This window comes from Balaenoptera ricei, chromosome 5 (genome assembly GCF_028023285.1).
Source record: "Balaenoptera ricei isolate mBalRic1 chromosome 5, mBalRic1.hap2, whole genome shotgun sequence".
Taxonomy (NCBI): domain Eukaryota; kingdom Metazoa; phylum Chordata; class Mammalia; order Artiodactyla; family Balaenopteridae; genus Balaenoptera; species Balaenoptera ricei.
The window spans coordinates 135,182,261-135,198,377 of NC_082643.1; the positions used below are offsets into that span (position 1 = coordinate 135,182,261).

Consider the following 16,117-nt stretch of genomic DNA (forward strand, 5'->3'; position numbering starts at 1 on the left):
AGGTTCTATCTCATTGTTGTTTTGATGTGTATTTCCCTGATGATTAGTGATATTTTCATCTTTTCACGTACCCATTGGCCATTTGGATATCTTCTTTGGACACATGTCTATTTAGTTCCTCTGCTCATTTTTTAATTGGATTTTTTGTTGTTATTGAGTTGTATAAGTGCTTTACATATTTTGGTTATTAACCCCTTAGCTGAAATATGATTTGCAAAAGCTTTCTCTCATTCTGCATGTTGTTTTTTTTTATTTTGTTGTTTCTTTTGCTGTATAGAAGCTTCTAAGTTTGGTGTAGTCCCATTTGTTGATGTTTGCTTTTGTTGTTTTTGCTTTTGGTGTCATATCCAAAAAATCACTGCCGAGATCAATGTCAAGGAGCTTCCTCCTATTCCCTGTATTCTTGAACACAAGTCAGCTCTATGACTTTTGCCAAGACTGACTACTCTTATGGGGACAGGAGAAATGAAAAAAAAAAAAAATGGAGGAAAGAGGGTCCAGAAAACAATGTAAGGCCCAAATGTACATGACAAAAAATAAGATGACTTCCAGCAATATTTCAGTCTTTCAGTAAGGACAGACATGTGGTCCTTCACTTTCTTACTGAGAAAAGCTAGATAAACTTGGTGAAAAGAGAAGTTGAAAAGACTGAGTTTCCATATAGTGTGTACTCACCCTATCAATCCCATGAAAGAAGCAAAACGTCAAGCAGGACAACTTTGTGCTTAAAGGTTCGGTCTAATGAAAACAATCATAAACATCATGTGGAACAAAAATGTCATTCTCTAGGGTAGAATAGATGAATTTGCCAAACCCTAACAGTCAGTTCTCCGTTGTGGTTGGGCCATCAGAATTATTAGAGATCAGTCATCCTTAATCAGAAATTCAGCATATTTAATAAACAAAGAGAAACAGCATCACTGAGCGCTAACTACATGTGAGTAGTTCTTTTGTACTTTTTCAAGGTATGATTTCTTCCAAAATAGAAATGGAAGCCACTTGTGAATAGTCATGGAAGGCCCAAAGAGTAACAGACAAAGTAATTACTAAGACAGTTGTATAAGAATGGCTTCATGCTTGCTTCAACAGAACATATACTAAAAATTGGAACGATACAGAGAAGATCAGCATGGCACTTGCGCAAGGATGATATGCAAATTCATGAAGCATTCCATATTTTTGGAGTTTGGGATTAACATATACACACTGCTATACATAAAACAGATAACTAACAAGGACCTACTGTAGAGCACAGGGAACTATACTCAATATTTTGTAATAACCTATATGGAAAAGGATCTGAAAAAGAGAAAATATTTATAAATATACACACACACATATATAACTGAATCACTTTGCTGTACACCTGAAACTAACACAACATTGTAAATCAACCATACTTCAATTAAAAATAAAAAAGAATAGCCTCAATGGCCTTAGCACTTATCTTTTAAGAATTGACTTACAATGAGTGCTGACAATTAAACAGATTATCTGTTCATAAACAATAAGAGGTTTTATTTTGATTATTTAAGCTTACATCCAGGACAGTTGCAAGTTAACCATTTAATTTTAGAAAATACCCCCTTTAGGCTTAAATATATTCCCTTTTCATTTATTAGTTCTGTAACTGACTGAATAGAAATAACGGAAGTATTTACATCTCTTGATTTCATTCACATGGTCAGTTGCCTTTGTAAAAATGAATCTTACCAAATCAAAAAACACTGCACTGACAAGCTGTGAGCAACGACAATAATTTCACTAATGCAGTTGCCAAGTACACTAATTATCCTAATGATGGTTCAGTCGCCTGATAATCACATCCCCCAAGGATCATATACAGTCAATCCACACAGCTGCAGAGTCCTCTCCAGGCTCATTTTGCTTATTCCTGTCTCCGTAAAAACTACATAATATTACTTTATTAGCATAAAATAATCATCATAGCTGAACATGAGCTGCACAGACAGAGAGCTAGACTGCTGAAGGGTAATCGAGGAGACTCCTACATGAGGTGCTTAGTCCTGTCATTCATTACTCCAACGCCTGATAGAGCCATAATTTAGACCAGAAATCTGCTTCCATCTAAGTAATGGTGTGGATTTTGAAGGGATAAAAATACTTAAGTGATCTATTTTCCTAAATCAATGGGCACACTGCTTGATAAAAATATTTTGAAATCCTAAGCGATGTCTTTATAGGTTTGCTGGCAAATTTTGTTTTCTTTCCTTCCTGAATTCTCAAGTCATGACCCAAAATGGCTTTCACAAGTCTATCGAATTTTAAAGTCTAATTTGCAATAAAAGAGTATTTACCTTATCACAGAGTTAAGAGAGCAACACTTGTATTTGGGGAAAGGAGACTTAATGGTTATTTATTCCACATTCAACCATTTTGCAAAGATTTTTTTTATACTTGAAATTTCTTGATTAGACTTTTTCAAGAACTGGGAAGCGTTTGAGATTTTGCCACCTGTGTGCTAACAAGTTAGTCTGTCACAGTTTCACAGATGCAGAAAAAGAGGTTCCAGGTTAGGGACAAAAGATTTTGTTGTTCATGGCACAGCATATAGCATAAGCTGCATGTTTGCATTAGTTCCCTTTGTCCCGTGTCTTATGGGCCAATGTGGAGCCGTGTGTGTGTGTGTGTGTGTGTGTGTGCATTCTGCCCACACAGGTGGTTTGTATCACAACTGAGAAATATAAGGTTAGGAAACCCCAATCTTTTAAAGAATCTGCTAGAAACCTGCCTAATGTTTACCCTGAAGGGACGGATTATCTTTATTATCCTGGACAGCAATCAAACCTGCTATCTGTCCCACAGGAAGAAACTATCCCTATTTTCAGCCTTGAAAATGTAGTTCAGAAAAATATAGCAGAGTAAAGTCTCTGCTTGTAAGATGTGAAGAAATGCAGGAGATGAATGGAAATGATCTCCCAACAGATTTTCCAAGTTTATAATCTGATAAATAATTTTCAAAAACTGTCACTCTCCAGATACGCTTTATTTTGTTATTATTTATAACTTTCCTTTTGTTTTCATTTGTTTGTTTGTTTTGAGTGGAATGCTAACATAGAACAAAAGGAAATAAGAACAGAGCAGGTATGTAAGACTGGGTTCTCCAAAAATAGATGCTTACAGAATTACACATGCAAGATATTTGTTGGGAGTAAAGGATTTATAGATAAAGGGGAAAGGAAGCAGTTTTGGGCAGAGAGAACTTTCAGAAAACTATACACATCTGGCTCTTGCAAAAGGGAAGAGGGAGGTAAAGAGGGCTGGACAGGACTGCAGTGAAATTCTGGAAAACTTCCAATCCCAAGAGGAATCTCAGAGTACCCATGTGATTTCAGTCATTGACTGAAGAGAGCATGGGCTTCGTTTATATGCTGTCAGATCCCGAATATCTAGCAGGTATAGTGCGTCAGCTAAATATACTCCTAAAAACAAGTTCTCTCTTGAGAGATCTCATCAGAGCATTCACAGAACTGCTGTAACGAGGATAGTAAAACTTGCAAGGGTAGTTAAAAGCCTCAGTTTATTCCTGTCTGGAATGTCCTCTGTTTCATACACGTTTCAAAGGTTTCCACCCTGGAAGTTATTATTAAAGATAAGTAATCTTATGTTTTGCAATTGGAGAATAAGATATAAATCCACAGTTCCCTGTGATATAACATAAAAATTGACAGGTAGAAGCAAAATGAACAAAAGAGATTTCAGAGTTATAGCGTAGATCAGAGCAAACATTTTCTTTAAAAAACTTGATAGTACATATGTTTAGCTTTCATAGCACACTCTCTCTGTCACAACTACCCCACTCTGCCTTTGTAGTATGAAAGCAGCCATAGACATATAATCAAATGGGACTGACTGTGTACTAATGAAATTTTTTCCAAAAACATTGGTGGGCCAGATTCGGTCCATAGACCATCGTTTGCCAACTACTGATGTAGAATAATGTACTATCTGATCTGCACATAGAAATGGACCAACAGATGATAATTCCCATCTAAAAAGTATGGCAGCCAAACACTGGAGATATACATTTTCTTTGAAAAGTTATAATATTGGCTATTAAAGAAAGCATCTTTAGAACACACAAACGTCCACTGTTGTATGAAATTCTTCTGTGCTTTAGGGGCACAGAAGAAGATTCAGGTAAAGGTCATGTAGTCATTTATACTTCAATAGAACAAGTAAGCATATGGAGGGTTGGCAAAGGGCTGGAGAAATGAAGAGGTTATATATAAATGTAGCCCAATATTTTCTATTTTTAGCATGTCCTGTATTGAAATGAAGATATTTAATAGAAAAAAGCAATTTACATGTACTTATTGGTATACAAATTTGAGACAGAACCTAGAAAACAACGTCAGTGATAATAAGGTATAAAAGTTTTCATTTTGTTCTTAAGCAAAAAATAAATTAAAAAAAAAGAGTCACTGGTTACCCAAGTAAATATACAATCCTTCGATTTAGTTTGTGTTCTCCTAAAACATCACCTAATTCAGATGTAGGTGGCTTACATGGTAAATGGTCCCAAGAAGTAGCAGTAAAGTGGGACAAAAAAGGGAATAACTACATACAAGGTTGCAGCTGTCACAGTGGCCTTGGTAGATAACACAGATTCATTTCCTCTGTGACCTTTGGCAGGTCATGCTTGCCACCCAGAATTGTCTGATTGTCTGAATTTTTTTTTTCCCCCCTGGGGATAGACATTATTGACTTATTTTATTTCATCTAGTCCCTTTAACTAGCACAGAATAATTCCATAAACAATCCACTTGTTTTTTAAAAACTATTTCAACTCTTTTTTTTCCCACCGAAACCTTCCTAATTCAAAAGTAATCGGGGTACGTCAGCACCATCTAAAATCAAAGACTAGAGAGCATTGTTTTAAAATATGAGAGCACTGATCTTACTGCCCTTATGCATGTCCAAATTGATTCTTTCTTTTACTACTCCACACCCAGTTTGATTATAAAATCCCACCTGGAACTAGTCTAAATGCAGAGTACAAATGGGATTGACTGAAGCTAGTGGGTTAGTTGCTAGTTATATAAAAATGTTAATTAACAGAATTATCTCCTTTTAGAGCCAGATGATAAACATATTTCAATTTAAATACAAACTCCGATTAATTGATAGTGGCTGCCTAGAGGTCCGGGTTGAGAACACTTGAACTTGGAGGCTGGATGAATAAGCACTCCTTGGCTAATTATTGATATACGCAGGGACACAAAGTACAGTAGTGGCTGTTCCTGAGCTAAATATTCACATACCGTGCCCTGGAGAAATTTTAATGAGGGCTATCAGGGAACCCACTCATACCATTTACTAGCTGTAAACTTGGCCAATTAACTCTGTTGTACCTGTTTCTTTATGTATAACATGGGACTAATATTAGTACCTGCCTAAGGATTTGTGTTCGTTTTACTGAGGGGAGGGGTGGTACATAAATGAAACTAACTTAATAAGCTGCCTAGCATTGTACCTGACAAAAATTAAGGAATCAATAAATGCTAATTTTGGTAATTATAATAACCGTGACCATGTAAGCCATCAGTATCATTCACCTGTGTCACGCACTGTGCTAAGAGCTTTATATCTTTTTCTTTCCTCACAACAAAAATATAAAACAGATATTTTTACTACCATTAGATAAACAAAGACAACCAACTACTGAGAATTTTATGTTGCCTTACATAAGGTCAAAATTTAGTTTGGGGAATAGAAGTAAAACCAGGCCTGTGATTTACTGACTGTGGCAACCTCTATTATAGTTATTCTCGTAATAATAACTTATATTAGTAGTATAAATAAAATTGATATATTTTGTTTGAATAGGATATTTCTGAAAGCTCTGTTATCATCTGAACTTATGAGTAAAATGAATATAGGTATTAGCCTATGAGTGGAAATTTTCTTAGAAAAAAATTTACAGGATATTTCTTTTAGGAAAAAGGGGAACAAAGTCATATTAACCATTTAGAGAGATAGATATTAAGTATGCTCACATTAAAATGGGTAATTAGTCAGAAATATTTTGTATTACCATCATAGGCAACAATACAAATTATGATACAACAAGTAAGTAAAAATTTTTCTCCCTAAAAGTAGATAAATAAATATCTCTCATCTTCCTGGATGGATCTTGGGAGTAAATAAGTTAATGATATGAGAGCTCCTCCTGAAATTTCAACCTTCAGGGAGACACAAAATCAAATACATCAATAAAATGTATAAGCTATACATTGCTAAAGGGAAATCCCCAAATCTATATTGTATTGGAAGGTAGACTAAATAGTTGTTTACCAAGGACGCCTTTGCACCACCATAGAAGTATTCTTTCCCACAACATTGTTATCTGGCTTGACCTTGTGATTTGCTTTGATCAATGACATGGCAGTGTGCATATTCTTGTGATTTAAGAAAAGAAATGAGTCAGTTTGGCAAAAGCAGGATAGTGATGGAGACAGTGGCCAGAGAAGAGGTCATAGAATTAGATCTCACAGACAACTCTTTATATTTGAAATCACTACTAGTTACAATTGTCTTAACTGTAAATATTCTCTAGGACTGAAATTTCTTTTGTACCCATTCTACAACCTTATTCCAGAATGTCGTAACTGAAAGAATATATAATTGGGAAACACCAATACTCCCAAGTTTGAAAGTTTCTGAGTAGCTTCTTGGTGAATCTCTACCCAAATTATTCAGGATAGAAACCAAAAATGTTTGTGCTCAGGGCAGATTTAAAATTATAAGACAGTATCACCTCTCTCGTTGGTTGTCTCCATTGTCATGAGACTGCATGCTTTATTTATTTATTTATTTATCTTTGTTTGCGTTGGTCTTCATTGCTGCGCTTGGGCTTTCTCTAGTTGTGTTGAGCGGGGGCTACTCTTTGTTGCAGTGCACAGGCTTCTCACTGCGGTGGCTTCTCTTGTTGCGGAGCACAGGCTCTAGGCTTGCGGGCTCTAGAGCGCAGGCTCAGTAGTTGTGCTGCACGGGTTTAGTTGCTCCGCGGCATGTGGGATCTTCCTGGACCAGGGATCGAACCTGTGTCCCCTGCATTGGCAGGAGGATTCTTAACCACTGCGTAACCAGGGAAGTCTCAGCTTGCATTATTTTTTTAAATAAAAGCCCATATTTCTTTCAATATTTTAAAGGATATTCAGAGTACTTCTTTTCCTCAGAGTAACTTCTACTTTAATTATATTCCATACTTATTGTAGCTTACTTCCAGATGTGCTAACTCTTCTGTCACTTCTTTGTGCCCATGGAAATCAGTCCTTCCAAAATAACTTCTAAGGCTTATTCTCTGTAGAAAGCTTTGCTAAAGATTCAGGGCTGAATGCAGGGGTTATATTATCATAAATAGCTGATTTTAAAAGTGTAAAATTGAGTAATATATATCTTTGTTCTTAAAACTCTCGTGGCCCTCTAGGTAGACAACTACAGGGTATGTCTGACTTGGAATTTCTTTTTGTTGTTCTTTCAACCTGTTTCACTTTGGTTGTGTCCAGAAGTTGAAAGTTCCTCCCAGCTTTACTAGTTTATTCTGGTCTCTCTTTCCCCTTGGTCTCAAATAGTTCTGGACCTTCCTTTATATATCCCATACACTATTAAGAAGCTTAACTGTAGTTTATTTCTCTACTCATGATCATAGGAGTTTATCTATTAGTAATACAAAAAAAATGGCAGAGGGACTTCCCTGGTGGTACAGTGGTTAAGACTCTGCGCTTCCACTGCAGGGGTCACAGGTTCAATCCCTGGTCTGGGAACTAAGATCCCTCATGCCACGCGGTACAGCCAAAAAAAAAAAAAAGGCAGAAACTTTGAAATAAATGTCTTTCTCTTGGCAAATAGCAAGTGTGAAGAGTGGCTTCTTTCCCCATCATTCTATATAACCATAAGAGAACACTTTATAGATTTTTTTTGCCTGGTACAAAGTTATCCTCTTATTCCTTTTTTGAAAGCAGAAGTACCCACAGGAAGATTTTGTTTATTTATTAATACTGAAATTTGCTTTTCTTTTTCTTGAATTTCAGGTTTGCAATTGACCTTAGAGATCTAATCTAAAATAATGCCTTTCTCTCTCTTCCAAAAAAGCCTTGCCAAGTCTAGTAGAGGATGATAAATTTCAGAGCTTTGAGTTGTTCAGTTGCCTTCCATGCTGACTTAATAATGTTCAAGTATTTCCCAATTTAATAGATGTTTTAATTATATTTTTGGTTTTTAGTTATATGCATAAGTGGTTTCTACTTATGCTTCCAAAGCTAGAAACAAGAGTAAACTATGCACAACACAACTTTATTTCAGAGGTTATAAAAATCTGATTCAAATCCTGTACTATAGCTATATATATAGGGTAGGTGAAAAATAATTACAAAGAAGAAAAATGCACATGTATAGTGTAAAATTACATTGAAGAGTGACAAAGATGTAAATAAGCGGTATTCAGAAATGGTGTAAGTTGATTGACAAAGATGTATTACAGTAGAATTAGTCATAGATGCAAACAATTTACAAGATAATTAGAATTACTCTTTGGCATACTGACTGACCATTAAAGACTAAATTCATTTTAATAAATCTATAATTATGATACTGTGCTATGATGGATTTATGAGGCTCTCTCTCTTTCATCTCCACACCCATGCACATATGTCCTTCACAGACAGAAAAGCACAAAGGTGCTTCTAATTTTAGTGGCTTCTTGTTGATGATGCTGTTGCTTGTTATTGTCAATGTTCTAATCATTATGAGAAAAAATTGGGTCGTGATATGAATTTACAAGCATACTGACCAATATCTGGGGGGGTGTGGAACAAGTAAAACTGCCTAAATATGTCAATAGGCCATTTAAAATTCATATCTATGCAAACACTTTTGTATAACATGTGTTTAAATGATATAAAAATATGGAAAATTAGTCAAAATAGTCAAATATGCAGAGGTTTTTGACACCTTAACCTCATAATCTATTTGTTGGTCTTTTTGATAGTTCACAATAATATTTTTGCTTTAAGATATAGAATTAAGTTTAAAATCTTCACCAGAAGACAAAGTCTTTCTTCCATCTTTTGGTTACTACTGTACTTTATGAAATTCAAAAGAATTAGTTGGTCAGTTGACTATGTGATGCATCTAATATGCTCAGCATAATATCCAATTATACTCAGTTTCTATCTCTTCATGACAACATGTGAATTTGTAGAATTGGTATATCAGGAACATTTTGAAACTTCACTCTTTAAAAATGTTTTGACACTGACTTTAGAAAACAATATTAGTACATTTTTTGAGGAATATTCAGTTATGGGGACACACATCTGAAACCATTAGGATAACTTAACATTTTTGTTTAACCAGAAATTCTAATTATTTTATATGAATCTGTGGACTCTGTATTCTCTGAATATAAAATATAGGCTAATTCTTATTATACTATTGATATTTCTGGTGCTCAGAAGTATATATGTCCGTTTAAGGACTTATTTGACATATTGAAAGTAGAATTATATTTGGAGAGACAGTGGGAAAATTACTAATTGAGTTTTGATATAAAAATTCATTATATCTTTCAGTAAAGAGTCTCTTTCAGGAGTAAATTTTTTTATAAATCTCTAAGAAGATTTTTTTTGATAATTTCATATGTTTGTATATGTTAGTATAGAAAGTCATTTCTAATTAAGTGCAATATTGATCACAGGTGATCATTTTTAAAATGTATAAGAATAATTTTTATTTTTAATGGAAAAATTTTGTAATGTTGATAAAGATGACAATGATGAAAACATGAACATTCATAATACAAGGGGTTACGACTCAGAACTAGACGCTGTGTTTTGTGTGTACTGTTCTCATTTCTAAATAATTTTATATTGGACAACAATTTTTCAGATATTAAAACACTTACTGATGCTAAATGCTGTCCAGATTTAGTAACCAAAAATTTAGAGCATTCATTCAATGTTATATTAGTAAGAAAAATACAAAAGAAATTGAAAAGATGACAATTTTGCTCAAAGCAATTGTACTAAATCAAAAAATAGCAAGCATGCAAAAGAGCCTTTGAACTGGCTTCAGAAACATTTTGGAAAAATACATTAATAAAACATTTCTGCAAGTAAATTAGAAAAACGGTATTTGGTTGGAGGGACTCATGTGCATTGAAAATATTTTATTACAGTGATCTTAATTGTAAACTGCATATGTTGGGTACAAAAATGTTGAATAATAAGCATTTGGTAGCTAAATGCAAAATATTACAACTTTCTAGCCAGAAGAAATCTTAGCAGTCTTTTAAAAAACATGTACATTCACATCAGTATTACTAAACAGAAGCCTCAAGTAGGGCACATCTATTCAGAATGTTCCTTTCCCTCCCCCTCTCTTCATAGCAGTCCAACTGTGTTAAATCATGCAAAGAGAAAACGAACAAATAATTCACTCCAAGGCTGGAAATCAATGTTGCAGAATACCTGAGAGATAGAGGCCACTCATCAGCAGACCCAACCAGGCATTAAGAAATTAATGCTGAATAACCAAGAGGATAGGAACCTGGTGTGGTTGTTTGGTTCAACGCTTCAGGGGGCTTGGCTCACACAGAGCACATACACTTCAGAAATGTGAGGTGGATGATACTTTCTTACTTAGTCTTCATTTGGTCTCTGAAGCAGTAATTGGTTGTTGAAATGAGTTGCTCACAATACACTTAGAATTTAATATCCCAAAGTGTAGGCTAGAGAGGGCTGGCTGTTATTTTTGCTTTAAAACTGGTGGCTTAGTTTGTGTTGTTAACATTTAAAGCACTCTTTTGGAAAAACAGAAAATTCTGGGACCGGAACAAAGAATTACAATTTCCCTAGAACATTTTTGGGTGGGGGGAGGAGGGATCTAAAACTTGCACCTTGAAAAGGGTTAAAGCAGACAGTGTATCTGAAAAAGCTCAAATGACTTCTTTTATTCTCTCTCCAAAACAACCCTTTTGTTCTGATTGAGCTAAGAGTCCCAGATGGGAAGAAGCATGGCGTCAATTCAAAAGAAACGCTGCTCTATTTATTTTTCAATCACTATGCAGATGCTTTTGGATGTCTTCTAAGTATGGGCATCCTTGCACAGAATGTAGAAATATTTTTAATAAGATTCTTCACAATGTAAGTATCTAGAAAGAAATCCAAAGCTACTAATATTTGCAAATGGTGTGTTCTTACTTATTTCAGCATGCCTAAACTAATTCACCGTTACGCAACTTCCTTGCACAGAACACAAGATGAATATTATTAATCTGCAGAAATTTTTTCTCAAACACGAAACGGAATAATAATATATATGCCAGTCAATACATGGTATTTATTCTTCATCAGTATTTATTTTATCTGGCTATATTTTGTTCCAAAAATGAAAGTCTTCATGATGGTAAGTGTTCAACTGTGACACAGTTTGAGTTATACAGTACTAGAAAAATAAACTGAAAATAATTTCCTTTTTAGTGTTTTAGGACGTTAGAAATATCAGTCTGGATCAGTACATAATCAACACAGTTGATTGTGGATGATATTTGAATCGTATTCAGATACTCACTGAGCACCTTTCAGACACACTGAGTTCTCTGATGATACACAAACATCTATGCACGCTTCTATCTTAAATAAGACACTTGTGTCCTCTGCCTAGACTTCTCTTCCCCTAACTCTTTCAGGTCTTTACCAGAGCACTACTGATGATGGCTGCACAGCCTGTGGCCAGCTCAACTCAAGGGCATCATTCACATAGATTACAGTGTGAGTGACGCTCTGGAGTTGCGTGATGCTGCAACCCGTGTGTATGTTATACGTAGCATCCTGTGAAAGAGGCCTTCCCTAAGCACTGTTTAAACCAAAATTCCCCTCTCCAATATTCCCTTCCCCCTTCCCTTCTTAGAATTTATCTTTGTAGACCATGCAACGTAGTTTCCTTAATGCTTTTGCTTATTTCCCTTTTAGAATATAAACTCCATGGAGATATGGGTTGCTGTCTATTTTTCTACAGATGTATTTCTAGCATCTAGAACAGTGGTAAGCAATCAATAAATTTCTGTTGGGCAAGCAAACAATCTGTGTCATATCTTGTACTGATTGTTTGAGAGAGAGGGAGTAGGGAGAGAGACAGAAGTTGGACAGAAAGAGAGAGCAAGAGAGTTCAGAGAGTAAGAGAAATTTAACTTAAAAGATCTTATGGTGCAGATGGAAAACAGATTTAAGAAAACCCTTCAAATTAGGAGGACAAAGACAACAGTGGAAAGAGATACATGGGACAAGTGTAGAAACTACTATTGACATAGAACAAAATAACAGCCACATATGGGCTAATTCAGAGGTCACAAATAGAGATACGGTGCAGAAAAAAAAATGAGTATAATAATTTAGGACATTCCCATCCTTCTTAACAGAGTCATTGCAAAAAGATTTTGTTAAAATTACGGTAAAAGAGGAGGTTTGCAGTTGGACATGAGTGGCAAGTTCCTTCCTTGGTCAACTCAAGCATGTGCTTAAAATCCATCCAAGCATAAGTATGTTTATCATAGTGGATACTGCAGTCATGCTAGTATATGATGGATTATTGGATAAGAACAAGTTTAAAAAATCATTAAAATTTTTATTTCACTGATAAAAAATTATTTTAGATGAAATTGTTTGCCATGGATATTTTAATATTTAAATAATAATGCAACTTTCTATTGATTTTCCTGATTTCTACTCACAGGGCACAAAGTAAATAATATGTATGTCATTATTTTTCTTTTTTCTACACAAAGTGATTGACTAATGAGTATGAGAATTGCAAAAACAACTGTATTTTATATACTTCAAATAAAAATCATTCATATGAGGTAATCATTGGAGACTTTGTAACTTGGGGATAGTAGGGTAAACCAATAATAATTTTAAAAATTTTGATCTTGAATATGATGCCAAAATGCTGAATAAGACTAAAAGGCATCAGAACTTTCTTAAAGTAGCAGATTATCTTTTAAAGCAATGAAGATAAAATAGACTCAAAATATAATCTAATACTTCAGTAAAAATGTTTATTAGATTTAAAATGATCATTTAAGCATTTTAATTAATTCTTGATCTCTTTTATGTGCTCTCTGTTACCATAAAAATGGTCTTAGATGATTTTAATATTCCATTTGAATTCCATTTGAACTATTATTATAGTATAAATATAGCAAAACCAATAAACTGCTTTCATAAAACAAAGGGTCAAAATACAGTCTTATGAAAACCTCTGTTTATACAAAATGATCAGCAAGATTTTCTAATAGTTTTCTGTAGTAACTGGCTCTATAATAAAAAGCTAACCTGATCATAAACACTTTGCTTGATTTTACTGGTTATTATGGGAATTAGCTAGGGCACATAACCATGGTTACTACAAACTGTCCATAGTAATTCTCTAAGGGGCTCTAAAAATATAGAGGGAAATGTTGATATCGCTCATATTTAAAAAAATTCTTAGTATGTCTTTTTGTACTTTTCTCTGTCTTTTCCTAAATGCTTCTGCTTTTAATTTTCTAATATTTTCTCTTTGATATCAAAAGAAATCTGTGACTCTCAATCATAGCACATAATTTTGCCTAGAAAAATAGTATAATTGTACCAAGATCATTCTAAATAATCTCCTTATGCATTTTAATATGGATACATCTTATGTGTGCTTATTTGATTGCATAATTAATATTCCTTTAATCACATAATTTCCCATTGTGTAATTTTCTTAGTTGCATTTCCATCAAAAGCCTCTTTTAACAAATGCATTCAAATGGAAACCATATCATATATTTGTTTGTGGTTTAATATATTGAATCTATTTCAATTACTACAAGAGTCCTACTTATCTATTACCATTAGTTATTTACTTACTGACGCATGTCAGACAGCCCATAAATGTATCCAAAATTAAAATGGTTTTTGAAAGCATGCATCCAATTCTCTGAGAGATTTTATAAAATGAAAATGTATGTGTGCTGTACTTGTAGATGTTTGATTCACAAAGTCTAGGATGAGTCCCTTGATTTCGGATTTGGGTATATATAGGTATTCCTAGGGGCTTCAAAAGATATTTGTTATTAGAGTGTTGCTTTTGCACTTAATAAATATTATCTTGTTGAGCTAAAGCATTTTGTAGGCCTTCAACTTTTAAAAGTGTTTAAATATGAAACAGCACAGGGAGAAAAAGAAACAAAATCAAAATAAACTCATCTGATAAAATACAAAAGAAATTTTAAAATGTAGTAGACATTAATTGAAATTGATATTTTTCCAACAAATTGAGACTTTATATATAATAGCTATTTTGGCAAAGATTCAAGGAAATATACATTTTATAAACGTTTGGTGGGACTTGAATTTATATTTCCTGATGGGAAATCAATACGAATTAAAGATTTCACAAATTTCAAACCCTTTATCAAAGTAATTCTACAGCCTTTTGACAAAATTCAACATTCATTTATGATAAAAATTCTCAATAAAGTGGGTATAGAAGGAACATAGCTCACCGTAATAAAGGTCATATATGACAAGTCCACAGCTAACATCATACTCAAAGGTGAAAAGCTGAAAGCATTTTTCTCTAAAATTAGGAATAAGACAAGAATGCCCACTCATGCCACTTTTATTCAACACAGTATTGAAAGTCTTAGCCACTGCAATCATACAAGAAAAAGAAGTAACAGGAATCTAAATTAGAAAGGAAGAAGGAGGGGGCTTCCCTGGTGGTGCAGTGGTTGAGAATCTGCCTGCCACTGCAGGGGACACGGGTCCGAGCCCTGGTCTGGGAAGATCCCACATGCCGCGGAGCAACTGGGCCCATGAGCCACACCTACTGAGCCTGCGCATCTGGAGCCCGTGCTCCACAACAAGAGAGGCCGTGACAGTGAGAGGCCCGCGCACTGCGATGAAGAGTGGCCCCCGCTCGCCGCAACTAGAGAAAGCCCTTGCACAGAAATGAAGACCCAACACAGCCAAAAATAAATAAATAATTAATTAATTAATTAATTAAAAAAAAGAAAGGAAGAAGGAAAACTGTCACTGTTTGCAGATAACATGACACTATACATAGAAAATCCTAACGATACCACCAAAAAACTACTAGAACTCACCAATGAATTTGGTAAAGTTGCAGGATACAGAATTAGTATACAGTAATCTGCTGTGTTTCTATACACTAACAATTAACTATCAGAAAGAGAAATTAAGAAAACAAATTCATTTACCATCACATCAAAAAGAGTAAAATACCTAGGAATAAATCTAACTGAGGAAGTAAAATTCCTGTATTTGGAAAACTATGACACTGATGAAAGATATTGAAGATGCCACAAGCTGAAGATGGAAAGATATACTGTGTTCATGGATTGGAAGAATTAACATTGTTAAAGACCATACTACCCAGGGCCATCTAGAGATTTAATGCAATCCCTATCAAAATACCAATGGCAGTTTTTACATAACTAGAACAAATAATTCTAAAATTTGTAGGGGAACACAAAAGACCCCCAAATTTTCAAAACAATTTTAAGAAAAAAGAACAAAACAGAAGATACTAAGCTCCTTGATTTCAAAGTATACTACAAAGCTACAGTAATCAAAACAGTATGGTACTGGCATGAAAATAGACACATAGATAAATGGAAATAGAGAGCCCAGAAATGAATGCACATTTATATGGGCAATTCATCTAAGACAACAGATTCAAGAATATACAATTGTATACAATATACAGCACCATTTTTCAATAAATGGTGCTGGGAAAACTGGGCATCTGCCTGCTCAAGAATTAAAGTGGACTACTTTCTTACACCATATACAAAAACAAACTCACAACGGATAAAGACTTAAGTGTAAGACCTGAAACCCTAAAAATCCTAAAAGAAAACATAGGCGGATGATCTTTGACATCAGTTTTAGTAGTATATTTTTTATTTTCTGGATATGTCTTCTCAGGCAAGGGAAACAAAAGCAAAAACAAACAAATGGATTACATCAAACTAAAAAGCTTTTGCACATTGAAGGAAGCTATCAACAAAAGTAAAATATGCCTACTGAATGGGAGAAGA

The 16,117-nt window shown here is 34.4% G+C and overlaps 1 non-coding gene across 1 annotated transcript; it reads left to right on the forward strand.

Annotated features, from left to right (window-relative positions):
• The first annotated feature begins 1,075 nt into the window (after nt 1-1,075).
• On the forward strand, nt 1,076-1,181 carry LOC132366838 (U6 spliceosomal RNA). The gene has a single exon (XR_009503560.1). It is a non-coding gene; the product is annotated as a U6 spliceosomal RNA (small nuclear RNA).
• The last annotated feature ends 14,936 nt before the right edge of the window (nt 1,182-16,117 follow it).